The sequence below is a fragment of the Psammomys obesus genome, unplaced genomic scaffold (assembly GCF_907164565.1).
Source record: "Psammomys obesus unplaced genomic scaffold, mPsaObe1.curated_primary_1811, whole genome shotgun sequence".
Lineage (NCBI taxonomy): Eukaryota > Metazoa > Chordata > Mammalia > Rodentia > Muridae > Psammomys > Psammomys obesus.
Window position 1 is genome coordinate 6,116,018 of NW_026591872.1, and position 25,164 is coordinate 6,141,181.

The 25,164-nt window shown below is 35.2% G+C and overlaps 1 protein-coding gene and 1 pseudogene across 1 annotated transcript in view; one reads left to right on the forward strand and one right to left on the reverse strand.

Annotated features, from left to right (window-relative positions):
- The window catches only part of Tenm1 (teneurin transmembrane protein 1), a 1,167,432-nt gene that overhangs the window by 895,119 nt on the left and 247,149 nt on the right, over positions 1-25,164 (reverse strand). The gene's annotated exons all lie outside the window — the stretch shown is intronic.
- On the forward strand, positions 12,959-13,529 carry LOC129680516 (acidic leucine-rich nuclear phosphoprotein 32 family member A-like; annotated as a pseudogene).

Genomic DNA, 25,164 nt, shown 5'->3' on the forward strand with positions numbered 1-25,164 from the left:
AATCTCAGAATAATCAGAATAGATGAAAAAGATTCCCGGTTCCAAGGTCCAGAAAATATTTTCAAGAAAATGATAGAAGAAAATTTTCCTAACTTAAAGAAAAAGATGTACATATATATATATCATATATATATATATGATATATATATATATATGTTATATATATATGATATATATGTTATATATATGATATATATGTATATCACATATATATATATATATGAACAATAGGCCTAAAGAACACGAAATAGACTACAGCAGAATATAAACTACTCATGTCACATAATCAAAACATATATATGTTTCTGTAGAATATATATAATATTCTATATAATATAATATAATATAATATAATATAATATAATGTAATGTAATGTAATGTAATGTAATGTAATGTAATGTAATGTAATGTAATGTAATGTAATGTAATGTAATATAATATAATATAATATAATATAATATAATATAATATAAACTATGTATATATATTAAAAGCAGCAAGGGGAAAAGGACAAGGAACCTAAAAAGGTAGACTGATCAGAATCACACCAGACTTCTCAACAGAAATTGTGAATCACAGAATGACCTGGGCAGATGTCATGCAGACTCTAGATACCATAGATGCCAACACAGACTACTATACCTAGCAAGTCTTTCAATCAACATAGATGGAGAAAACAAAATATTCCATTGCCAAAATAACTTAAACAATATCTACACAGTAACCTAGCCCTTCAGAAGATATTAGAAGGAAAAATCCAATGGAACAAAATCAACTACACCCAAGAAAATACAGGATATAGATTAATTCACAAAAAGAGAATTAAAAGAAAACAAGGCTTGAAACAGAGTAACACCATCAACTCCACAAAAAAAAAGAAAGTAACATTCATTGGTCACTATTATCTATCAACATCAATGGACTCAACTTTCCAATAAAAAGACACAGACTAACAGAATGGTTGCTGAAACAAGATCCAACATTCTGCTGCATCCAAGAAACACACCTTTGCAACAAGATAAACTGCAGAGTAAAGGAATGGAAAAATGTTTGTCAAGCAAGAAATCAAGCTGGGGTAGCTATCCTAATATCCAGTAAAATAGACTTTCAACCAAAATTAATCAAAAAAGATGCAGAGGGGGACTTAATTTTCATCAAAGGAAAAATCCACCAGATGGATATCTATGCTCCAAATACAAGAGTACCTGTATTTGTAAATGAAAGATTACTAAAGCTTAATCACACAACTATCCTAACACCTTAACAGTAGGAAACTTGAACACTCCACTCACACCAAGGGACAGATCTTCAAGAAAGAAGCTCAATGGGGGAATAATGACACTTACAGAGGTCCTGAATTAAATGGACCTAATAGATGTCTAAAGAACTTTTCACCCAAAATCAATAGAGTTGAACTTCCTTTCAGCTATTCATGGAACCCTCTCAAAAATTGGCCATATTATCAGGCACAAAGCAAGCCTCAACTGATGCAAGAAGATTGTAATAATCCCTTGTATCCTTTCAGACCACTGTGGCCTAAAACTAGAAATAAACAACAACAGAAATGACAAAAAGCCTATATAGACATGGAAACTAAATAACTCTCTACTCAATGACAGCTTGGTCAGGGATGAAAAGAAAAAATAAATTAGAGACTTCCTAAAATTCAATGACAATGAAGGCACATCTTACCCAGTCTTATGGGACACAATGAGAGCAGTGCTAATAGCAAAGTTCATAACACAAAGTGCCTCCAGAAAGAAGTTAGAGACATCCCATACAAGCAACTTAATGGCACACCTAATGGCCATAGAAATAAAGAAGCAGGCAAAACCAGGATGAGTAGAAAATTGGAAATAATCAAACTCAGAGCTGAAATCAATGAATTAGAAACAAAGAAAATAATTTAAATAATCAATGAGACCAAGAGCTGGTTCTTTGAGAAAGTCAACAAGATAGAAAAATTCTTGGCCAAAGTAACTAAAAGGTAGAGAGAAACTATCCAAATTAGCAAAATCAGAAAAGAAAATGGGGGCATTATGACAGACACTGAGGAAATCCAAGCAATCATTTTTTCTTACTACAAAAGCCTATATGGCACAAAATTTGAAAATCTATGTGAAATGTACAATTTTCTTGATAGACTCCCTTTATCAAAAATAAATCAATTCAGATAAATACAGTAAATAATCCTATATAACCAAAGGAAAGAGAATTAGTCATAAAAAGTCTCCCTTCCCAAAAAAAGTTCAGGGCCAGACAGGTTCAGCACAAAATTCTACCAGACCTTCAAAGAAGATGTAACTACAATTCTCTTCAAACACTTCCACAAAATTGGAGCAGAAGGGACATTACCAAACTCATCTGTGAAAGCACAGTGACTCTGATATCTAAACCACAGAAAGACTCCCCAAAAAAGAGAACATCAGACTTATATCTCTTATGAGCATTAATGCAAAATACTCAATAAAATACTTGCAGAAAGAATCCAAGAACACATAAAAGATATCCCCATGACCAAACAGGCTTCATTCCAGGCATGAAGGGGTGGTTCAATATATAGAAATCCAGCAATGCAATCCACCATATAAAAAATCTGAAGATAAAAAAAAAACACATGATCATTTCTTTAGATGCTGAAAAAGCATTTGACAAAATTCAACACCCATTCGTGTTTAAAGTCTTGGAGAAATCAGGGATACAAGGCACATACCTAAACATAGTAAAAACAATGTGAACAGCAAGCCTATAGCTAACATCAAACTAAATGGAGAGAATCTTAAGTCAATCCCACTGAAATCAGGGACAAGACAGGGCTACCCACTCTCTCCATATCTCTTCAACATAGTACTTGAAGTCCTAGCTAGAGTAATAAGACAACTAATGGAGATCAAGTGCATACAAATCAGAAAGGAAAATGTCAAAATTATCACTATTTACAGATGATATGATAGTATACATGAGTGACACCAAAAATTCAACCAGAGAACTCCTTCATCTGTTAAATACCTTCAGCAAAGTGGCTGGATACAAAATTAACTGAAAAAAAAATTAGTAGCCCTTCTGTTTACCAAAGACAAAAGAGCTGAGAAAGAAATTAGGGAAACAACACTCTTCACAATAACCACTAATAACATAAAATACTTTGTTGTGACTCTAACCAAGCAAGTGAATGACCAATGTGAAATAAAGTCAAATCTTTAAAGAGCTAAATTGAAGAAGATATCAGAAGATGGAACGATCTCCCATTCACATGATTCTGTTGGATTAACATAGTAAAAATGGCTATCCTGCCGAAAGGATACAGATTCAATGCAATTCCCATCAAAATCATCTCAACACAATTCTTTACAGACCTTTAAATATCAATTCTCAATTTCATATGGAAAAAAAACAAAACAAAACAATTCTTTCAGAATTACTGAAAGAATCCTGTAAAACAACAGATTATCTGGAGGTATCTCCATTCTTGATCTAAAGTTGTACTACAGAGCAAGAGCAATGAATACTGCATGGTACTGGCATAGAACAGAAGGGTGGAACAATGTAATCTAATAGAACACTCAAAACCAAACCCACACACCTACTGTTATTTGATTTTTGACAAAGAAGCCAAAACTATATAATGAAAAACAGACAGCATCTTCAAAAATGGTGTTGGTCCAACTGGATGTCTACATGAAGAAATGTGGAAATAGATCCATATTTATTGCTCTGCACAAACAGAAGTCCAAGTGGATCAAAGACCTCAACATAAAACCAGACAAGCTAAACCTGTTAGAAGAAAAAAGGGGAAGGAGCCTTGAACTCATTGGCACAGATGAAAACTTCCTGAACAGAACACCAACAGCACAGGCTCTAAGGTCAATAATCAATAAATGGGATCTCATGAAACTGAAAAGTTTTTATAAAGCAAAGCACACTTGTCATCTGAACAAAACAACAGCCTACAGATTGGGAAAGGATCTTCACCAACCCTGTATCTGACAGAGGACTAATATCCAGAATATATAAAGAACTAAAGACATTAAACAGCAACAAATCAAGTAGTCTAATTAAAAAATGTGGTACAGAGCTAAACAGAAAATTCCCAATAGAGGAATATGGATTGGTTCGGAAACACTTAATGGAAATGCTCATTATCCATAGTCATCAATGATATGAAAGTCAAAACAACACTGAGATTTCACCTTATACCCATTAGAATAGCTAGATCAAAAATTCAAGTGACATCACATCCTGGAGAGGATGTGGAGAAAGTGGAACCCTCCTCCATTGCTGGTGGGAATGTAAACTTGTACAACCACTTTGGAAATCAATCTGATTCTTTCTCAGACTATTAGGAATAGTGCTTCCTTAAGATCCATCTATGCCACTCCTCGGCATATAGCCAAACTATGCTCAAGTATACAAATAGGACATCTGCTCAACTATGTTGGTAGCAGCTTTATTAATAATAGCCAGAATCTGGAAACAACCTAGATGTCCCTTAGCTGAGGAATCGATACAAAAATGGTGGTACAATTACACAACAAAATACTACCTAGCCATTAATAACAAGGAAATCACAAAATTTGCAGGCAAATGGCGAGAACTAGAAAAGATCATCCTGAATGAGGTATCCCAGAAGCAGAAAAACACCCATGGTATGTACTCATTTTTAAGCGGATGTTAGACATGTAATACAGGATAAACATTCTAAACTGTGTACAACTAAGTAAGCTAAGCAAGGAGGAGGACCCTGGGTAAGATGATCAGTTCTCACTCTGAAAAACAAAGGGGTTGAACATCTGAAGAGGGAGAAAACAAGCAAAAGTACAGGAGCCTACCACAGAGGGCCTTTGAAAGATTCTACCCAGCAAAGTATCAAAGCAGATGCTGAGACTCAGAGCCAAACTTTGGGCAGAGTACAGGGAATCTCATGAAGGAAGGGAAGATAAAACAAACAAACAAACAAACAAACAAACAAACAAACAAAAACCTAGAGGGGACAGGAGCTCCACCAGAAGAGCAACATAACCAAAATAAAATTTTGCATAGAGGTCTTTTCTGAGACTAATACTCCACCCAAGCAACATGCATGTAGATAACCTAGTAACCCTTCACAGATGTAGCCCTTGGCAGCTCAGTATCCAAGCGGGTTCCCTAGTAATGGGAATAAGGGCTGTCTCGAAATGAACTCAGTGGCTGGCTCTTTAATCACCTTCCCCCTGAGGAAGGAAGCAGGCTTACCAGGACACAGAGGAAGAAAATGCAGCCATTTCTGATGAGAGGTGATATGCTAGGGTCAGAAGGAAGTTTAGGAGGACCTCCCCTATCAGTGGACTAGTGGAGGGGCATGGGAGGAAATTAGGGAGGGAGGGTGGGATTGGGATGGGATGAGGGTGGGGGCTACAGCTGGGATACAAATTGAATAAACTGTAATTTATAAAAAAATAATTAATTATAAAAGATTATTAAACTATTCTCTGGGTTTTTTTACAAATACTGTGTAAGTTTCTGAACCTTGACCATTGTTATTATAAAATATATTACCCATACTACATGGGACTGAAATGACATAATTGTTTTGAAAAATCTCTTAACTCTCATTGTTTATTAAATTATTTTATTATACTAAAATAATGCTAGTAATAAATGGACAGCATAGTTATCTCTCATAATTTTATGAAAGTATTGATTGAAAACTTGAGCTCAGGTGGAAAGCATCACAACATTGTCTTGTGAATGAAATCTGCTTATATATCAGGGTTGATTTTACATATGTGGATCTACTCTTCAAACATTTTCTCATGCCAACTTCTTCCAGGTATTTACTGTTCACCTCATGAAGCTCTGTTGTGTCTATATTACCCAAAGTACTGTCACTCGTCTTAATTTGTTTCTAACTGCTCTGTTTTGTTATACAGATGTACCTCTGCCTGAAATTATTTTTATGGTAATTACTGTTTGTGTCTACTTCATAAAAATGTGAGTTATGGCAACCTATGTCTATCAGCTATTGCTGAACAGATTACTATTTAGCTAAAAAATGAAATCTTGTCATTTGTGACAGTGATGATAGAAACTAGAAAATTTTTATGTTAAATAAAATAAGCCACCCATGAAAGACAAGTCTCTGTGATATGCAGATTATGACATTAATGTCCTAGAAGTTGCATGAAGAATGGATGTTGGGGAAAACATGGAGAGGATGGGAAAAGGCTGATCAGCAGGTACTAAGTTTAATTCCCACAGAATTAAGTGATTGTAATATTGTGTTATGCAATAGGGTAACTACAGAAAACAATTATATATATATATATATATGGACTAGGGAAATACTGATTTTTTTGTATTTTTAATTATTCATTTTTAAACTTAAATTTTTATTTTTTATATTAGTTTCTTCACTTCGTATCTCAGATGTAGATTGCTCCCTCACTCTCTCCCAATCTCACCCTCCCTCCCTTATCTCCTACCATGCCTCTTTGATATTTTTAACAATAAAGAAATGAGAAATATATAAGGATATAAAATATAATATAGTTTATTAATTATGTGTTTATATGTGTATATATCTATTTAAATATGGCATGGTACCTCACTGATAGGTTTATTTTTTAAATGTTTAAAAAAATAGTTTAAAATAATTAAAAATAAAAATAAAGTAATGAAATTATTTTATTACATTTCATAATAATATTTCAAAATATCTCATAATAACATTCATAATGTTTCAAATTATTTCATCATAATACAAATAAAGTAATGAGATTATTTTGCCATGTAGACTGGGCTGATTGAACTTACAAAGATCCACGTGCCTCTGCCTTCTGAGTGCTGTGATTAAGAGTGTGTGCTACCACAACAAGATATAAAAGTATTTCACAGTCCAGGCTGGAAGATTGCTCAGTGGATAAAGCACTTGCCAGCAAGTATGGACACCACAGTTTGGATCTGCAGACCTTACCCAAAAGCTGAATGTGCAGGGTGTCTGCCTGTAGTCGCAGTATTCCAAAAGCAGAGACAGGGAATTTCTTAGGACTTAACCAGTGTTTGTTAGCTTCAATTTCAGAGATAGGCTCTGACTAGTAAGTAAATAAGTAAGCAAATAAGTAAGAAGGAGAGATAGATAGAGAGAGAGAGAGAGAGAGAGAGAGAGAGAGAGAGAAGGAAGGAAGGAGAGAGAGAGAGAGAGAGAGAGAGAGGAAGGAAGGAAGGAAGGAAGGAAGGAAGGAAGGAAGGAAGGAAGGAAGGAAGTGTAGAGTGATTGAGGAAGACATCTGAGACCAACTTTGGCCTCCATATATACAAGTGCATGTATACGTACCACCCACCAACATGAATTACACACATCAAGTATTCATATTACATGTGCAGACACTACTACATACAAACACACTGAAATAAATAATGTAAATTCTAAGAAAGCATAAACCTATTTTGTTGTTTGCATGTTACATTGGTGTACTTAATGACTTTTTATTTGATACATAGTGAAGTTTCATAAATATTAAGTTTCCAGTGAACAGATCTGCTAACTCCAACAAAACATGTAATTGCATACATTTTTATCATGAAAATAAGCTTCAGGGTTGTTGTTAATGGGCTCAAATATTCCCAGTGGTTTTCCCTGGAGGTTTTGTCTAAATGAAAGTCTCATGTTTTTGTTGTTGTTGTTGTTTGTTTGTTTTTGTTTTTACCCAGGCAACTAATTCTAGTTAATTCTCCAGGTGACTAATTAGGATAAAACTTAATTCTTCAGATGACTTCTAAGGAATTGATCATTTCTCTAGAGGCCATTGGGTTGCATTTAAATCACTATTTCACTCTGAATGATCTAATTTACAAATCCCAATGAATCAAATTAACTAGATAACCACCAAATGTAATCCCTTTCAGGGAGTGAAATACCTGGTTTGACCGTCTTTGTTAGTTAAATGAACTCGATTAGTTAAACTTCACTTCCATTTGTATTATTTTAACTTAGACCACATTGGAAGCTTTAGCCCTAAAAATGACTGTGATACTGAAATCTTTATTTTCTTTGTTTGATTCAAAATATTTTACCCTTCTCTACCCCTGACATATTTACATATCTCATTTGGATGTAAATATCTCAGTACAGCTTCGCAATATAATTGTAAATATATTGTAAAATTTTTCTATATGACTCAATGTTGATAAAATAAAATGTAAAGTTTTTTTCACTGGTTGATATGTAAAATTTAAGGAAGGGAAAGTATATGCTCTAGAGTAGAAAACTGTTTTATGGGAACTGAGTTTTAGTGAAGTTGTCTGTTAAGAATCCATTACAGGGTTACACTCTGAATTAAAAAAACAAATAATTCTTTTGCTTGAGCTTCTTACCAAATCCTTGGTGCGGCTCTTATATTATTTCTCTAGGTTTTCAATAAATATTTCTGCAGTTTTGTTTTATTTCTCATTCCTTAAACATCTGGCTTCAGCTGTACCTGAAGATTTCTCTGAGTATGGAAAATTATGGAAGGAGATATTGTTCTATTCTTGTGCATCAGCAGCTGCTGTATTATAAGGCCTATAAGCAAATTGCTCAGGTAGAATGGCACATTTAGAATGAAGTAGGCACACTTTTCTCTAGTAGATTTCCTTATGAAAAACATTACTCAATCCCATAATACAGGAGTGGAAAGAAACATTTTTTGTCTGTAAAGAGCCAGAGACTGAATGTTTTTGTTCTTCTTTCTTGAAAGTGTATTTTTATTTTTATTTTTATTTTATTATTAATTACACTTTATTCATTTTGTATTCCCCCATAAGCCCCTCCCTCCTCCCCTCCCGGTCCCACCCTCCCCCCCCCTCTCTGCATGCATGCCCCTCCCCAAGTCCACTGATAGGGGAGGTCCTCCATTGAAACTGAATGTTTTAAGCCTTTGTGATACAAAAAACAAACAAACATACAAAACTTATTTAAGTGAATGAATGTGGCCATGTCTTTTAAATTTGTTTTTCATGGACACTGGAACTATATATAATTTTCACATTCACAAAAGACTTTATTCTGATTAATTTTTATTTTACCAATTTTCAAAGATCAAAAATAATCCTTATGTTATAAACTATTATGAAACAAATGCTGGGCCATATTTAACTAAAGGTTGTGATCTGCCAACCCAGCTCTAAGTCACCCTATTTTACTTAAAGGTGAATGAAAACATCACTGTTCATTATGACAATGGCAAGTAAGTCCTGAATAAATTGAAGAAATAGTATAAATACTTGGAAGATTATATGGCCATTTACTAATCCAAAAAATATTTGTTGAATATTTATTTGGCCAGAAAGTTTAACTCCTTACATATAACCTCAGGGGCCTTCCTGAGCATCCAAGTATTAATGTGTTTCTCAATCCAACAGGTCAAATAAATAATAAATTTTTCTCAAGTAAGATGATCTTGTTTTAAACCTTACAGAGTCTACTCACTGGTTAAAATTTCTACATGCATGATTCCTTTCATGAGACTCAAATTATAGTTTAAATACAACTGGAAACTTAGAAGGCTCAGCTTTATTCATTTATCTTACATCCTGTCACTATGCAAAGTAGGTGCTAATCAGTGATGAGAAGAATTGGCTTAGTGTTCTGTAAAATGAGACTGCAACAATGGAAAAGCACCATAGTGAAAATGTATAAAATGTCAGTTGCAGTTTTCAGTTTGTTCCTCATAGGTTGAGGTGGTAGGTATTATGAAATGGAAACAAATTAAGAAAATTATTAATTACTATCATGATATAGTGTGATCTCTGATTTTAGGAACTTTAAAATCTAGTACTCTAAATTTCTCCCTCAAATATGATATATAATGAACTATTGTAAACCATCTGTACAACTACATTTTTGAGACCTGATAGACTAGGGTCTGATGGAAGGGGAGGAAGACCTCCCCTATCAGTAGACTGGGGAAGGGACATAGGAGAAGAAAAAGGAGGGAGGATGTGATTGGAAGGGGTTGGGAGAAGGGACTATAGCTGGGATACAAAATGAATAAACTGTAATTAATAAAAAATAAAATAAAAATTTAAAAATGTGTATTCAGCATCCTAAACACCAATTAATTTAGGGTAAGTCATTTCACACTAAACAAGAACATTTATGTTTCAGTATCCCTTACTGTATTTGAGAAACATATGGCCACCTTATTTGTGTACAGATCCTGTCTTGAATCCCCAAGGAATGAAAATTTTTTTGTGTGATTATTTTCATTTCTTTTTTCTTGTGTTCAGTAACAATCTTTTTAGATATATATTTATTATCATTGAATATCTTTCATATTGAGCTATGGAATATAGCTAGTTAGATCATTAAGGAGTGTTCATACCAGTTCTACAAGTTACAAGTGCAAATTCATGGAACACACCATTTTGTAGATTCTCTTTGCTGGCGTGTGGTAAACAAGTTGAAATCAGAAAATGTTTTATGGTTCATCATCTAACAGAAAGGTAAGATTCTGGAGACAACAAAGGAAAACAGTGGTAGAAAAGATGACATTAGAGGATTACATTTGACATGTGTAGAATTTTCATTAGTTCCATATAGTTCATAGTTAAGGGCAGGAGAGTCTAAAACCTCTTGTTATATGGTCAGTGGAATAGACTATGTTCTAGGATGGATCAGGACCCTCTATGGTCAGTAATAGAGTTCCCTAGCACTAGAATGAATACAGTATCAAAGAGAAATATTGAGATTATAGTGTTGTTTGTTTTGCATTGTACCTCCTTATTTTTACAGGTGACATGAAGTATGAATGATATAAAAATTCAAAATGATTCACCTTTCCATTTCAATATATAGAAATGATCAGAATTATATAGCACGTGTGTGTCTGTATATATATATATAAATTTGTAAAATTTTTAGGCTTTCAGCATATTTCTTGGAATGGACACAATTCAATATTAAAAAAAGAATGAAAGCCACCTGCTTATTTACTGAGACTCTGTAGTCACAATATAAAGATTTGATAAGGGCAACTTGAGAAAGAAAAAAATTGCACACTAATTTTATGTAATAATTCTTAAAAGTAATAGTGAACTTCTTAGATAGAGCATTGTAAGCCCACATGAAAAAAAATTCATTTTAGAGCATCTAACAAAAATTCCAGTACTAAGCATGAGAAGCCTTCCTTTGAGTTGTATATCAGTTCTGCCTACAACTTCCAAAACATAAAAGGCTTTTGCTATTGACCTTGGTTGTCTCTAAGAAGTGAAAGATTAGTCCCTATTCCTAAAATCACCCTGCACTTTGGTCACCAGGCCTTGGTGGCCATGAGCTGAATTTTAATTGAAAGCCTCCTCCTTGAGATTTGACTTTCAATGTATCAGAAGGTTTCATGAATGATTCCAAAGAAGAGAGGCTAAAAGGTCTTCAATCTGCCCTAAGACCCACTCAAAAATAGATAAATCACACTACTTACTATAAGTTTAGCCAACTACAAGGGGCTGTTGAAGTCATAGACCTTGGAAGAGAACCTACTGCTATCACTTTACTAAACTCACATAATTCATACATACATTCTAAATATTTGTCTGTAAAGGTACAGATAAAATGAAGACCCCTACCACTACCACCACCAACGAAACTTTACTATGCAAAACATGGAGATAATTACAGAAAATCATAAACAATCAAAATGCAAATCTACACAAAGCTTCTGCATCTAAGGTGCAAGGATCATTGAAGAAAAGGGGGCAGGAAGATGATAAGAACCACAGGACCATGTAGTGTATTGTGAGATTCTGTCTTCTATTAATATCAGAGGCTACACCTATAAAATTTCATTAACATAACTTTGTAAGCATGAGTTGAACAGGATAAACAATAGACACGCTAACTGAAGATGGGAAAACCCACAAGACTTCAACCTTACAAACAATTACAGGAGCTAATAAATGCTGAAAGCTATATGTAAATATAGCATATACATATGCATATATTTGTGCAATGAAAATGAAAAAGAGACTATAAATTTGAAAGAGAGAAATCAGAGTTATATGGGAGGGGTTGGAGGATAAAAAAAATGGAGTAATTATATTATAATGTCAAAAAATAAATAAAAAAGAAATAATCAACCAGGGCTATTAATTCCTAAAAACATATAAATATTCTAGGCAAGTTTAGTTTTTTTTTTTCCAAGAAATGATAAGCTTATCAAACATGGGAAATATTAATCAATGTAATTAACTCAATTATCCAAATAACAAAACTATAAGCACATGTTATTTGAATAACTCCAGAAATTACTTTCAAAACAAGTATTCTCTGATGTTTTAAAACACTTTAATAAAGTGTTAGTGATTTTTAAAGGATTTTAATAAAAATCTACAGTAAACAAGCATGTTAGTGGTGTGATACTTTTTTTCCATGAAAATTTGGATGGAGATATATCTGCTTCTAGAACTTCTATGTGAATATTTAATAAAGGAAAATCTATTGAAGTTAGTAGAGACTTTAAAGGCCTAAAAACACGTAGCCATGTGTTTGGTGGTGTTCATTGTTGAATTCTGCTGGCACAGGAAGAGAGACAGAGACAGGGAAACATGGAGAGACAAAGAGAGAAACAGAAAGAGAAGGAGAGAGATAGACAGAGAGAGATAGAGGGGGAAGTGAACAAACATTTTGTTTAGAACACTGAAAGAATTTGTTTTTATCCTGGACAACTGTTAGTCAATTGAAGACAAAATCAAGGGCCTCACTCATGTGTTAGACAAACTGTTAATTCTTTCTTTTTTTAATTTTAATTTTTATATTTTTATATTAATTACAGTTTATTCACTTTGCATCCCAAATGTAGCCCCCTCCTTCGCCTTATCCCCTTCTAATCCCATCCTCCCTGTTCCCCTCCCTCTTCTCCTCCCATGCCTCTCTCCAAGCCCACTGATAAGGAAAACTGTAATTCTTAAGGACGATCAATGTAGACAGCCCATCACCACAACCACATGTGTTCCATTGAGAATTTAACCGAAGTTAAACTCAAGAAGCTTGAACTAAGTAAGCTATAGCAGAAACTCAGGACCTGGAAGTATTGGCAGAAAAATATCTGAAATTTAATGATTGAAATTTAAGTGACAACAAAGTAAAAGACTTCAGCACTGTAGAGTTCCTAAAGACGTTAGAGAATTTCAAAAGCCTAGACTTGTTTACCTGAGAGGGACCAATCTGACTGATTATGAATAAAACTTGTTTCAAGCTCCTGCTCATATCACATACCTCAATGGATACAACAGGGACAACAAAGGGGCCCCTGACTCTGATATTGAGGGCTACATGAAGTATTACAGCAAAAGAAAAGTGGATGAAGAGTAGTATGATGAATATACCCAGATAGTAGAAAAGGAACAAGAGGATGAGGGGTGAAGAAGAGGAGGACTAGGACATGAGTGGAGAGGAGGAAGATGAAGGTTATAATGATGGGGAAGAGGATTTACGAGGAAGACAAAGTATATGCTAGTGAAGAAGAAAGAAGTCAGAAGTGAGAAACCCAAAGATGAGGGTGAAGAAGATAAATAAGGGGAATTAATCAATTTTGTGAAATCATTCCTACTGTGATTTGATTGGTTTTATGCATACCCCCACCCATTCCTGCCCCTGAAGTTTGTTTTCTGATTGTAGAGAAAGATTTGCTGGGGGTTGTGGGGAGGAGAAAAGGTAGGAGGGAAAGGAATAAAATACTATTTTTACTGTCACTCTTTAACTCTCATTTTTGTTGGCACCTGTAATGTCCTTGTCAGTGCAATAACTTAGTACAAAACAAGTAAGCATACATTCTGACTTTAAAAGAGGACTGTTTGTCCCTCATCCCCAGAGTTGGTCAGGAGGGCATGACTGACTTCCATCAGTTTATTCACAGCCCTAGATACACTGGACCCTGCTCTTTTCTTCAATCTTTCTTGTTCTGATCCATGTGGCCTCTGTTAGAGTCATTCATCACCCTGTTTTGTTAGCAACCAAAAGGTTTATTTTGACACTGGTTTGGGAGCAATCTCCGTCTCTCATTTCCTTTCCCTCTTAAAAGATGACAGTGGGCTTTGCTTTTACAAAGAAAACTTTTGTCTGTGGAACTGTGAGCCTGACAGACAAAAAATAAGCAAACAAAAACAAAAAAAAAATGACATTCTTAGAAGATACGAGTTAAATGGATTTGGTAATCATAATAGAAAAATAGTCCTTCAAATTTCAACTACTTAAAAAAAAATAACCTGACCTGTCTTGTTCTTCAAAATATTATAGCCATTTGATTTGCTGACGTGACAGGAAAACTCACCATGGGTACTCAGGCTTAGGACACTTTTATAAATTAAAGTACTGGATTCTCACTGCATGTCTGCTGATTTTCTTTTTTTCTCTTCTTTCTTTTTTTTTTTTGTTTTTGTTTTTCTCCTTTTCACATACTTTGGATCATGAGAAAGGAATTCAAAATTGTATTTTCTTACCTAGTGGGGCTGTAAAGTGACTTCAGGTTCTTTCTAGTAAATGCTTTCTGCTTTCAGCATTCCCCTCTGAATTGCTTTAGAAGTGACATACTGTTTTCTAACCCGTGTTTCATCTGTACAAAAGAACATCTCCTACCCCTGAGGAGTGCCAAATTTTGAGTTGTATGTCTGTTTATCATTGACAAATTTCAATAAATCTTTATATAAAAATGTTTAGTGACGGTTCTAGATATTGTAATAGAACAAGAAAAATAAATCAAGTATAAAATGGAAAAGATTAGACAAAATTTTAACTAACTTCAAAATGTCATATTTATATATAAAGAGAAATTCTAAAATCAATACAAACTATTTTAACTTGTAATGAATTTTAGGAAAATCTCTGGAAACAAAATCTTGTAGAAGTAATAATAATTAATAAATTCAATAGAAATATAGCCCCAAGATTATATCTAAAGTACTAGAAAGTTGAAAAGAACTTAGAAGTAATTCTTGCCAAAGCTAGGCAAACATTTACAGAATAAGCAAACAGTATTGAAAAGCATGAAAGATTTACATGTAAGGAGAGTTATAATATTTTCATGAACTGAAAGACTCAGTATGTAGCAGGTATGACTTGTACTCAGTATAATCTGATGCAATGACAAAGATATGAGACAAACTCAAAAATACATGTAGTGCAAGAACCATTGCTGAAAAGATTATTTATTGAAAATATCTATAATAAAACATGGTGTCATAAAATAAACAAATACTGCAAATAAGTGATTTTCTATCTTAATACAATAGATAAATGAGAAAACACTTGGCTTCACAAGCAATCAACAGAGTATAAATTAAAACAGTCAGCATCTACAGTTGTACAGATTGACAGAATTTACCAAATTTCAATAAAGAGAATTAGTAAATTCATATTGCACTAGTGAAAGTATAATATTGAACTCTAGAAAATTTAGCAATTTAGCAAAATCTTGCAAATTAAGGAAAGTATGTTGTTTGGCCCATAAGTTTCTTTTCTAGTACTTTTCTGAGTACTTTAAAAATCTCTATTTATATACAACAAATTCCCACAAGTTTGTTTACTCAATAAATGTTAAGAGAATTAAAATTTGAAAACAGTCTAAATGTCCATAAATAATGGAAGATAAATACTTTTACCGAAAATACCATTAGAAATTAAAAGTGGAATAGAATCTCATATATCAAGGTTATATGACAGAAACCGTAAGAGATAAAATAAAACTTAAGATGGATTTTCACTTAATGAAAAACTCTATGGATGTTGTTTTATAATATATATACATATTTATATAATATATTGCTGCAAAATTTATAATGTTATATTTTTTATAAGATATGTTCTGTCTGTAGAAAAAATGAGGGCAATGTGATAGGGAAACATAAAATACTTCAATTTTGTCTGTTATGTTTTATTTCTATACGTAAATCTAAAAGATCTATAACATGGTATATATCTTGGTATAGGTTTTGAAAGAGTGGAGTAAAAATGGTGACAAATTTTTGAGAATTTGCATTATGTAATCTCCATACAGTTGAGATACTTTCATTAAAATAAAAATGATTCTAGTATGTTTATCCTATATTATTGTCTAATATCCACTTATAAATGAGTATATGCCATGTGTATCTTTCTGCTTCTGGGATACCTCACTCAGGATGATCTTTTCTAGATCCCACCATTTGCCTGCAAATTTCATTATTTCCTTGGTTATAATTGCTGAGTAGTATTCTGTTTTGTAAATGTACCACAATTACTTTATCCATTATTCAGTTGAAGGGCATCTGGGTTGTTTCCACTTTCTGGATATTACAAATAAAGCTGCTACAAACATGATTGAGCACATGTCCTTGTTGTGTACATGAGAATATTTTGGATATATTCCCCGGAGTGGTATAGCTGGATCTTGAGGAAGCACTATTCCTAATTGTCTGATAAAGCACCAGGTTGATTTCCAAAGTGGTTGGGGAAGCTTACATTCCCACCAGCAATGGAAGAGTGTTTCCCTTTCTACACATCATCTTCTGCATGTATTGTCACCTGAGTTTTGATCTTAGCCATTCTGATGGGTGTAAGGTGAAATCTCAGAATCGTTTTGATTTGCATTTCCCTGATGATTAAAGATACTGACTATTTCTTTAAGTGTTTCTCTGCCATTCAACATTCCTCTATAGAGAATTCTCTGTTTATCTCTGTACTCTATTTTTAGTTGGATTACTTCCAGGGGTCTTTTCTGAGAATGATACTCCAACCAAAGACCATGCATAGAGATAAAATAGCATCCCTGTACACATGTAGCCCATGTCAACTCAGTATCCAAGTGGGTTCCCTCATAAGGGGAACAGGTACTGTCTCTGACATAAACTCCATGGTTGGCTTTTGATCCCGCCCACTTTGCGGAGAGAAGCCTTACCAGGCTATAGAGGAAGACAGTGCACCCAGTCCTGATGAGACCTGATAGGCTAGGTTCAAAAAAGGAGGAGGACCTCCCCTATCAGTGGACTTGGAGAGGAGCATGGGAGGAGATGAGGGAGAGAGAGTAGGATTTGGAAGAAGTGAGGGAGGGGGCTACAGCTGGGATACAAAGTGAATAATCTGTAATGGTTAAAAAATAAAAACAATTCATCCCAGTATAATGTCATTTGTTTCCTTCAGACTAGCCTGCAAATTGCTTGAAGTTGACTGTCAAGATGGGTGTTCAGTGCTTCTGAGGGATTCTTTAGGTCCAGACCCTTGAAATTTTTTTTCTTTTTAGATTTTTTTTATTTTATTTTGTTTTTTTAATTTTATTTTTTTCTTATCAGTTACATTTTATTAACTCTGTATCCCAGCCATGTCCCGATCCCTCATTCTATCCCAGTCCCTCCCTCCCTCCCTCATCTCCACCGTGCCCCTTGCCAAGTCCACTGATAGGAGGGACCTCCTCCCCATTCATCTGATCCTGTTTTATCAGGTATCTTCAGGACTGGCTGCAGAGCTCTCCTCTGTGGCCTAACAGGACTGCTCCTCCCATGGGGGGTGGGGAGGCCAATGAGCCAGTCATTGAGTTCCTGTTATAAATAGTCCTTGTTCCCCTCACTATGGGAAACCAATTGGTTACTGAGCTACCACAGGCTACATCTGAGCAGAGGTTCTAGGTTATAACAATACATGGTCCTTGGTTGCATGTCAGTCTCAGAAAAGACACTGTGCCCAGATATATTTGGTCCTTGTGGAGCTCCCGTCCTTTCTCCATCAGACTAACTCCCCTTCTTTCTTATGATTCCCTGTACTCTGCCAAAGGTTTGGTCATGAGTCTTTGCTTTGAAAACCCTGCTAGTTAGAGTCTTTAAAATGCACTCAGTAGACTCCTGTCATACGTTCAATGCACATCCCATCTGTCTTTCTAAACAAGGATTGATAATCTTACCCCATGTCCGCTCTCTTGATTATCTTTTTTAGGTGTATAGATTTCATTATGTTTATCATATTTTATAGGTCTATATAAGTGAGTATATACCGTGTTTGTCTTTCTCCTTCTGGGATATTTCACTCAGGATGATCTTTTCTAGATCCCACCATTTGCCTGCAAATTTCATGATTTCCTCCTTTTTGATTGCTGAGTAGTATTCCATTGTGTAAAAATACCACAATTTCTGTACCCATTCCTCCGTTGATGGATATCTGGGTTGTTTTCAGGTTCGGGCTATTACAAATAAAGCTGCTATAAACATGGTTGAGCAAATATCCCTTTTGTGTACTTGAGCAAACTTTGGGTATATACGTAGTAGTGGTATAGCTGGGTCTTGAGGAAGCACTATTCCTAATTGTCTTAGAAAGCACCAGATAGATTTCCAGAGTGGTTGTACCAGTTTACATTCATACCAGCAGTGGAGGAGGGTTCCCCTTTCTCCACAACTTCTCCAGCATGTGTTGTCCCTTGCGTTTTTCATTTTGGCCATTCTGATGGGTGTAAGATGATATCTCAGGGTCATTTTGATTTGCATTTCCCTGATGGCTAATGAGGATGAGCATTTCTTTAAGTGTTTCTCTGCCATTCGATATTCCTCTGTCGAGAATTCTCTGTTTAGCTCTGTTCCCCATTTTTTAATTGGATTACTTGGTTTGCTGCTTTTCAGCTTCTTTAGTTCTTTGTATATACTCGATATTAGTCCTCTGTCCGCTAAAAGGGTAGTGAAGATTCTTTCCCAATCTGTAGGCAGGCGTTTTGTTTTGATGACAGTGTCCTTTGCTTTACAGACGCTTTTCAGTTTCATGAGGTCCCATTTATTGATTGTTGCTCTTAGAGCCTGTGCTGTTGGTGTTCTGTTCAGGAAGTTGTCTCCTGTGCCAATGAGTTCTAGGCTGTTCCACACTTTTTCTTCTAACAGATTTAGAATATCTGGTTTTATGTTAAGGTCTTTGATCCACTTGAACTTTAGTTTTGTGCAGGGTGATAAATATAGATCTATTTTCTTTTTTCTGCATGTGGACATCCAGTTGGACCAGCACTATTTGTTGAAGATGCTGTCTTTTTTCCATTGAATGGTTTTGGCTTCTTTGTCAAAAATAGAGTATTCATAGGTGTGTGGGTTTATTTCTGGGTCTTCTATGAGGTTCCATTGATCCTCCTTTCTGTTTTTATGCCAATACCATGCAGTTTTTATTACTATTGCTCTGTAGTACAACTTGAGATCGGAGATGGAGATACCTCCAGATGATCTGTTGTTGTACAGGATTGTTTTGGAGATTCTGGGTTTTTTGTTTCTCCATATGAAGCTGAGAATCTTTTTTTCAAGGTCTGTAAAGAATTGAGTTGGTATTTTGATGGGAATTGCATTGAATCTGTAGATTTCTTTGGGCAGGATGGCCATTTTCACAATGTTAATCCTACCAATCCATGAGCACGGGAGATCTTTCCATCTTCTGAGATCTTCTTCAATTTCTTTCTTCAGAGACTTGAAGTTTTTCTCAAACAGGTCTTTCACTTGCTTGGTTAGTGTCACCCCAAGGTACTTTATGTGGTTAGTGGCTATTGTGAAGGGTGTTTCCCTAATTTCTTTCTCGGCCATTTTGTCTTTGGTACACAGGAGGGCTTCTGATTTTTTTGAGTTGATTTTGTATCCTGCCACTTTGCTGAAGGTGTTTATCAACTGGAGGAGTTCTCTGGTTGAATTCTTGGGGTCGCTCATATATACTATCATATCATCTGCGAATAGTGACACTTTGACCTCTTCCTTTCCGATTTGTATCCCCTTGATCTCCTTTAGTTGTCTTATTGCTCTGGCTAGGATTTCAAGTACTATGTTGAAGAGGTAGGGAGAGAGTGGGCAGCCTTGTCTTGTCCCTGATTTCAGTGGGATTGATTTAAGTTTCTCTCCATTGAGTTTGATGTTGGCTATAGGCTTGCTGTATATTGCCTTTACTATGTTTAGATATGTGCCTTGTATTCCTGATCTCTCCAAGACTTTAAACATGAATGGGTGTTGGACTTTGTCAAATGCTTTTTCAGCATCTAAGGAGATGATCATGTGGTTTTTCTCCTTCAGTTTGTTTATGTGGTGGATTACATTGATGGATTTCTGTATGTTGAACCATGCTTGCATGCCTGGGATGAAGCCTACTTGGTCATGGTGGGTGATATCTTTGATGTGTTCTTGGATTCGGTTTGCAAGTATTTTATTGAGTATTTTTGCATCAATGTTCATAAGAGAGATAGGTCTGAAGTTCTCTTTTTTTGTTGTCAGACCCTTGAAATTTAATCTTAGTTTTATGTTCTTTTCCTTGTGTTTACTTGTAAGCCAGTTAATAACAAGAGTTCTAATTTACCCTTAGGGTAAATCTCAACAGGAGGAACTAATTGCTCTTTCTTGGAACCTATTTATATTAGGTCAAATTTCTCAAGATACCAGAATAAATCTCAACTCTTTCAGTTTTCTTTCTTTCTTTCTTTCTTTCTTTCTTTCTTTCTTTCTTTCTTTCTTTCTTTCTTTCTTTTGTTGTTGTTGTTTGGGTGGTGTTTGTTGTTGTTCTAAGTCACTGATTCAACTGTTGTTCAAGCTGACTTGGAATAAGCTATTTACTGTGATGGATAATGTTAACAACTTCACAGAATTTAGAATCACCCAGGAGAAGATTCATTGCCTTGCTTGTGAGGGATTATCTTGATTGAATTGAAGGATGTAACAAGTCCTGGCTACTATGTATAATACCATTCTCGAAGTAGGATCCTTGACTATAGGTATGGAGATCAGAGCTGAGTAGCAGCATGCATTCGTTGTACTCTGCTTTCTGGTTGTTAGTATCATGTGACTAGCTGCTTTGAACTATGTATTATGCACAGAAACCAGGCAAAAAAAAAGGTGTTTAATGTTGATACAAATAAGTTAACCATAATTCACTTCTAATCAAAAGTAAGGACAATATCCTTCTACTCAACAAGAGTGGTTGTTTTCTTTCATCTACCCATTAAATTTACTATTTTTATGGGAATAGACTATATACTATGCAAAAACATACCAATTAAAATTCAAAGGATGAGAACATCAATCAGTCTCACTGTATAATATGTCATCTAGAGGAGGATACTCTTACAGAAAATCACAATATGCACACTATATTAGAAATCAAAGAAGACAATTGGATCAGTTAAACTTCCTATGTAGGCAACTTTCAAGTTCTGGGAAAAGAAAAAAAAATGAAGTTTCTGAAAGCAAGGAACAGGAGAAAGGGATCAAGAAGTGGTTGCTAACACATTAGGAACAAGCAACAATCCTTTCTTTTAATCATGAATTTGTGAAGGACTGGTTTGCCTTGCAATGACAGATGCTGAATAATGAGAAATTTGATTTTTTTTTCTGTATCCTCTTCCAGATTATAACAGTCATAAAATGTATGCATTATAGAATAAAAATTTACTCAGATCATGTACACAACATTTTTTGTTGATTTGTAAACAATTTGTATCCATTTGTACCTTTTGTTTGGCTGCAACCAAACATGCTTATCATTATATGACACTAGTACATCTCAGAATGCTACTTTGGATGAATAGCATACATTTCTGAAGGGAATATAACCTTTTTGGAGTTTTTAATTGGAACAGGTCTGTAGAAGACATCATCATCCTTTTTATACCGATAGAAATCATGGCCCCCAGAGATGGAGTTGCTTGCCAGAAAGTCACGTAGCTTGGACTAGATGCCAAAAGGCAAGGACTAGGTGCCAAATCTCTTGACTCCTTAGAAAATATATTACTCAGGAGACTGCCTTTATTCATTCACAGGAAAGACTCTTTCACCAAAAGCTGCAAATCTGCATACCATCCTAGATGCTAGAATTCTGCAATCTGTTTGGTTTTACAGAATTTTTCTATGTTACACAGCTCTAAGATAACTATACGCCAGAGGAGTTGAGAGAGCAAAAATTGACATTTACAAAAGTTGTCATCAATCTGCACAGTGCAAAAAATTTTTTCTCAGTGAATTGAGTTTGCCGTAAAGAAGCAAGTTTGACACTGCTACAATTCTGCAGTTCCCAGGGGAAATAATGAAAAATTTGATAAAAGATTACTGCTAGGATAACAACAAATGAGTACCACTTTAACAGGGCAATGGGATATTCTTTACTAAACAATAAAGATCCTTCTACACAAAACAAAATAGCTTTTGATATAAAAGCATGAAGACAAATTGATATAATGATGATGAAATTTTGACTCACATCTTACTATTGACCTTATTTATGAATCCCTAAAATTTAGATATATAAAGCCTAATTTTAGATATATCTACCTGAATTAAATTTATACATAGCTGAATTAATAGATATTCAAAACCAGTATTTTTCATTTTTTACTTTTTTTTAAAAAAAGGAAACAACAGTACATATGTCCAGTACATATTTTTCTGTTTTTAAAAACTTATTATTTTTTTATTAATTACAGTTTATTAACTTTGTATCGCAGCTGTATCTCCTACCCTCTTCCCCTCCCATGCCCCTCTCTAAGTCCCCTAATATAGGAGGCCTTCCTCCCCATCCCTCTGACCCTAGCCTATCAGGGCTCATCAGGACTGGCTGCATTGTCTTCCTCTGTGGCCTGGTAAGGCTTCTCCCACCTCAGGGGGAGGTGATGAAAGAGCTAGCCACTGAATTCATGTCAGAGAAAGCTCCTGTTCCCATACTAGGGAACCCACTTGAATACTGAGCTGCCATGGGCTGTATCTGTGCAGGGGTTCTAGATTATCTCCATGCATAGTCCTTGCTTGGAATATCAGTCTGAGAAAATCTCCCTGTGCCCAAATATTTCTGTTCTGTTGTTCTCCTTGTAGAGCTCCTGTCCCCTGCCCTCCAGGTCTTTCTATCTCTCCCTTCTTTAATAAGATTCCCTACACTCTGCCCAATATTTGGCTATGATTCTCAGCATCTGCTCTGATATTGTGCTAGTTAAAGTCTTTCAGGGGCCCTCTGTGGTAGGCTCCTGTCCTGTTTTCTGTTTTTTCCCTCTTCTGATATCTGTCCCATTTGCCTTTCTGAGTAAGGATTGATCATCATACCTAGGGTTCTCTTAATTGCTTAGCTTCTTTAGGTGTACAGATTTTAGTATGTTTATCCTATATTATATGTCAAATATCCACTTATAAGTGAGTATATATATAACGTGTGTCTTTCTGTTTCTGGAATACCTCACTCAGGATGATCTTTTCTAGTTCCCAACATTTCCCTGCAATTTTCATGATTTCCTTGTTTTTAATTGCTGAGCTGAGTTCATAGATCGGCAGGATTAAGTAATGAAAATGGCTATCCTGCCAAAAGAAATTTACAAATTCAATGCAATTCCCATCAAAATACCAACACAATTCTTACTGACCTTGTTAATACAATTCTCAATTTCATATGGAAAAACAAAACAAAACAAAACAAAAAAACAGAATTGCAAAAACTATCATGTTTTATTGTCTGGAGGTATCTCCATCTGTGATCTTAAGATGTACTACAGGGAAATAGTAATTAAAAACTGCATGGTACTGGCAAAGAAACAGAATGGTGGATCAATAGAAGTGAATAGACTACATAGAAAAAGACCCACATGCCTATGGATACTTGATTTTTGACAAAGAAGCCAAAACCATACTATGGAAAAAAGACAGTATCTTCAAAAAATGGTGTTGGTTTAACTCGATGTCTAATGTAGAAAAATGGAAATAGATCCATATCTATCACCCTGTACAAAACTAAAATCCAAGTAGAGAAAATTTCCTGAGTAGAACACCATCACAAGCTCTAAAATAAACAATCAATAAATGGGACCTCATGAAACTGAAACTGTAAAGCAAAGGACACTGTCATCAGAACAAAACAACAGCCTACAGACTGGGAAAGAATCTTGGCCAACCCTATATCTGACAGAGGGATAATATCCAGACTATATAAGTAACTCAAGAAGGTAAAAAGCAACAAATCAAATTTTAAAAAATGGGATACAAAGCTAAACACAGAGTTCTCAATAGAGGAATATAGAATGGCAAAGAAACATTTAAAAAAAATGCTCAACGTCCTTAGCCATCAGGAAAATGAAAAAAAAAAAAAAAAAAAAACAAGATTTCATCTTAAACCCATCAGAATGGCAAATATCAAAAATTAAGTGACAACACATGCTGAAGACAGTGTGGAGAAAGGGGAACCCTCCTCCATTGCTTTTGGGAATGTAAACTTGTACAACCACTTTGGAAAACAATCTGCTACTTTCTCAGACAATTAGGAATAGTGCCACCTTGAGATCCAGCTATACCACTCCTAAGCATATATCCAAAATATGCTCAACTATACAGCAAGGATATTGTCTCAACCATGTTTTAGCAGCCTTATTCGTAATATGTAGAAGCTGGAAACATTTTCTATGTCTCCCAACAGAGGAATGAATACAGAAATTGTGGCACATTTACAGAATGGAATACTACTCAGCTATTAAAAACAAGGAAATCATGATATTTGCAGCCAAATGGTCAGAACTATAAAAGATCATCTTGAGTGAGATATCCCAGAAGCAGAAAGACACACATACTATATGCTCACTCATAAGTGGATATTAGGCACGTAACATAGGATAAACATACTAATATTCATACTCCTAAAGAAGTTAAACAAGGAAGAACTTATGGAAGTTGCTCAATCCTCATTCAGAATGACAAATACAATAGACATCAGAAGCAGGAGAAGACAGGGAACAGGACAGGAGCCTACCACAGTAGACCTCTCAACTGTACTGATCAAGGTATGGAAGCAGAGGTTGAGACTCTTAGCTAAACTTTGGGCCGAGTGCAGGGAATCTTACGAAAGGAGGGGGAGATACAAAGACCTAGAAGTTACAGGAGCTCCACAAGGAGACAAAGAGAGCCTTAAAAAGTGAGCCATTCTAGGTTATCTCTATGCATGTTCCTTGGTTGGAATATGACCCCTGCACAGATGTAGTAAATGACAGTGTAGTATCCAAGTGGGTTCCATAGTAATGGGAAGAGGGACTGCCTCTGACATAATCTGATAGGCCTGTTCTTTGATTGTCTTCCCCTGAGGGGAGAGCAGCCCTACCAGGCCATAGAAGATGACAATGCAGCCATTCCTGATGGGATCTGATAGACTAAGATCAGAAGGAAGGAGAGGAGGACCTTCCATATCAGTGGACTTGGGAGGGGCAAGCGAGAAGAATGGGGAGGGA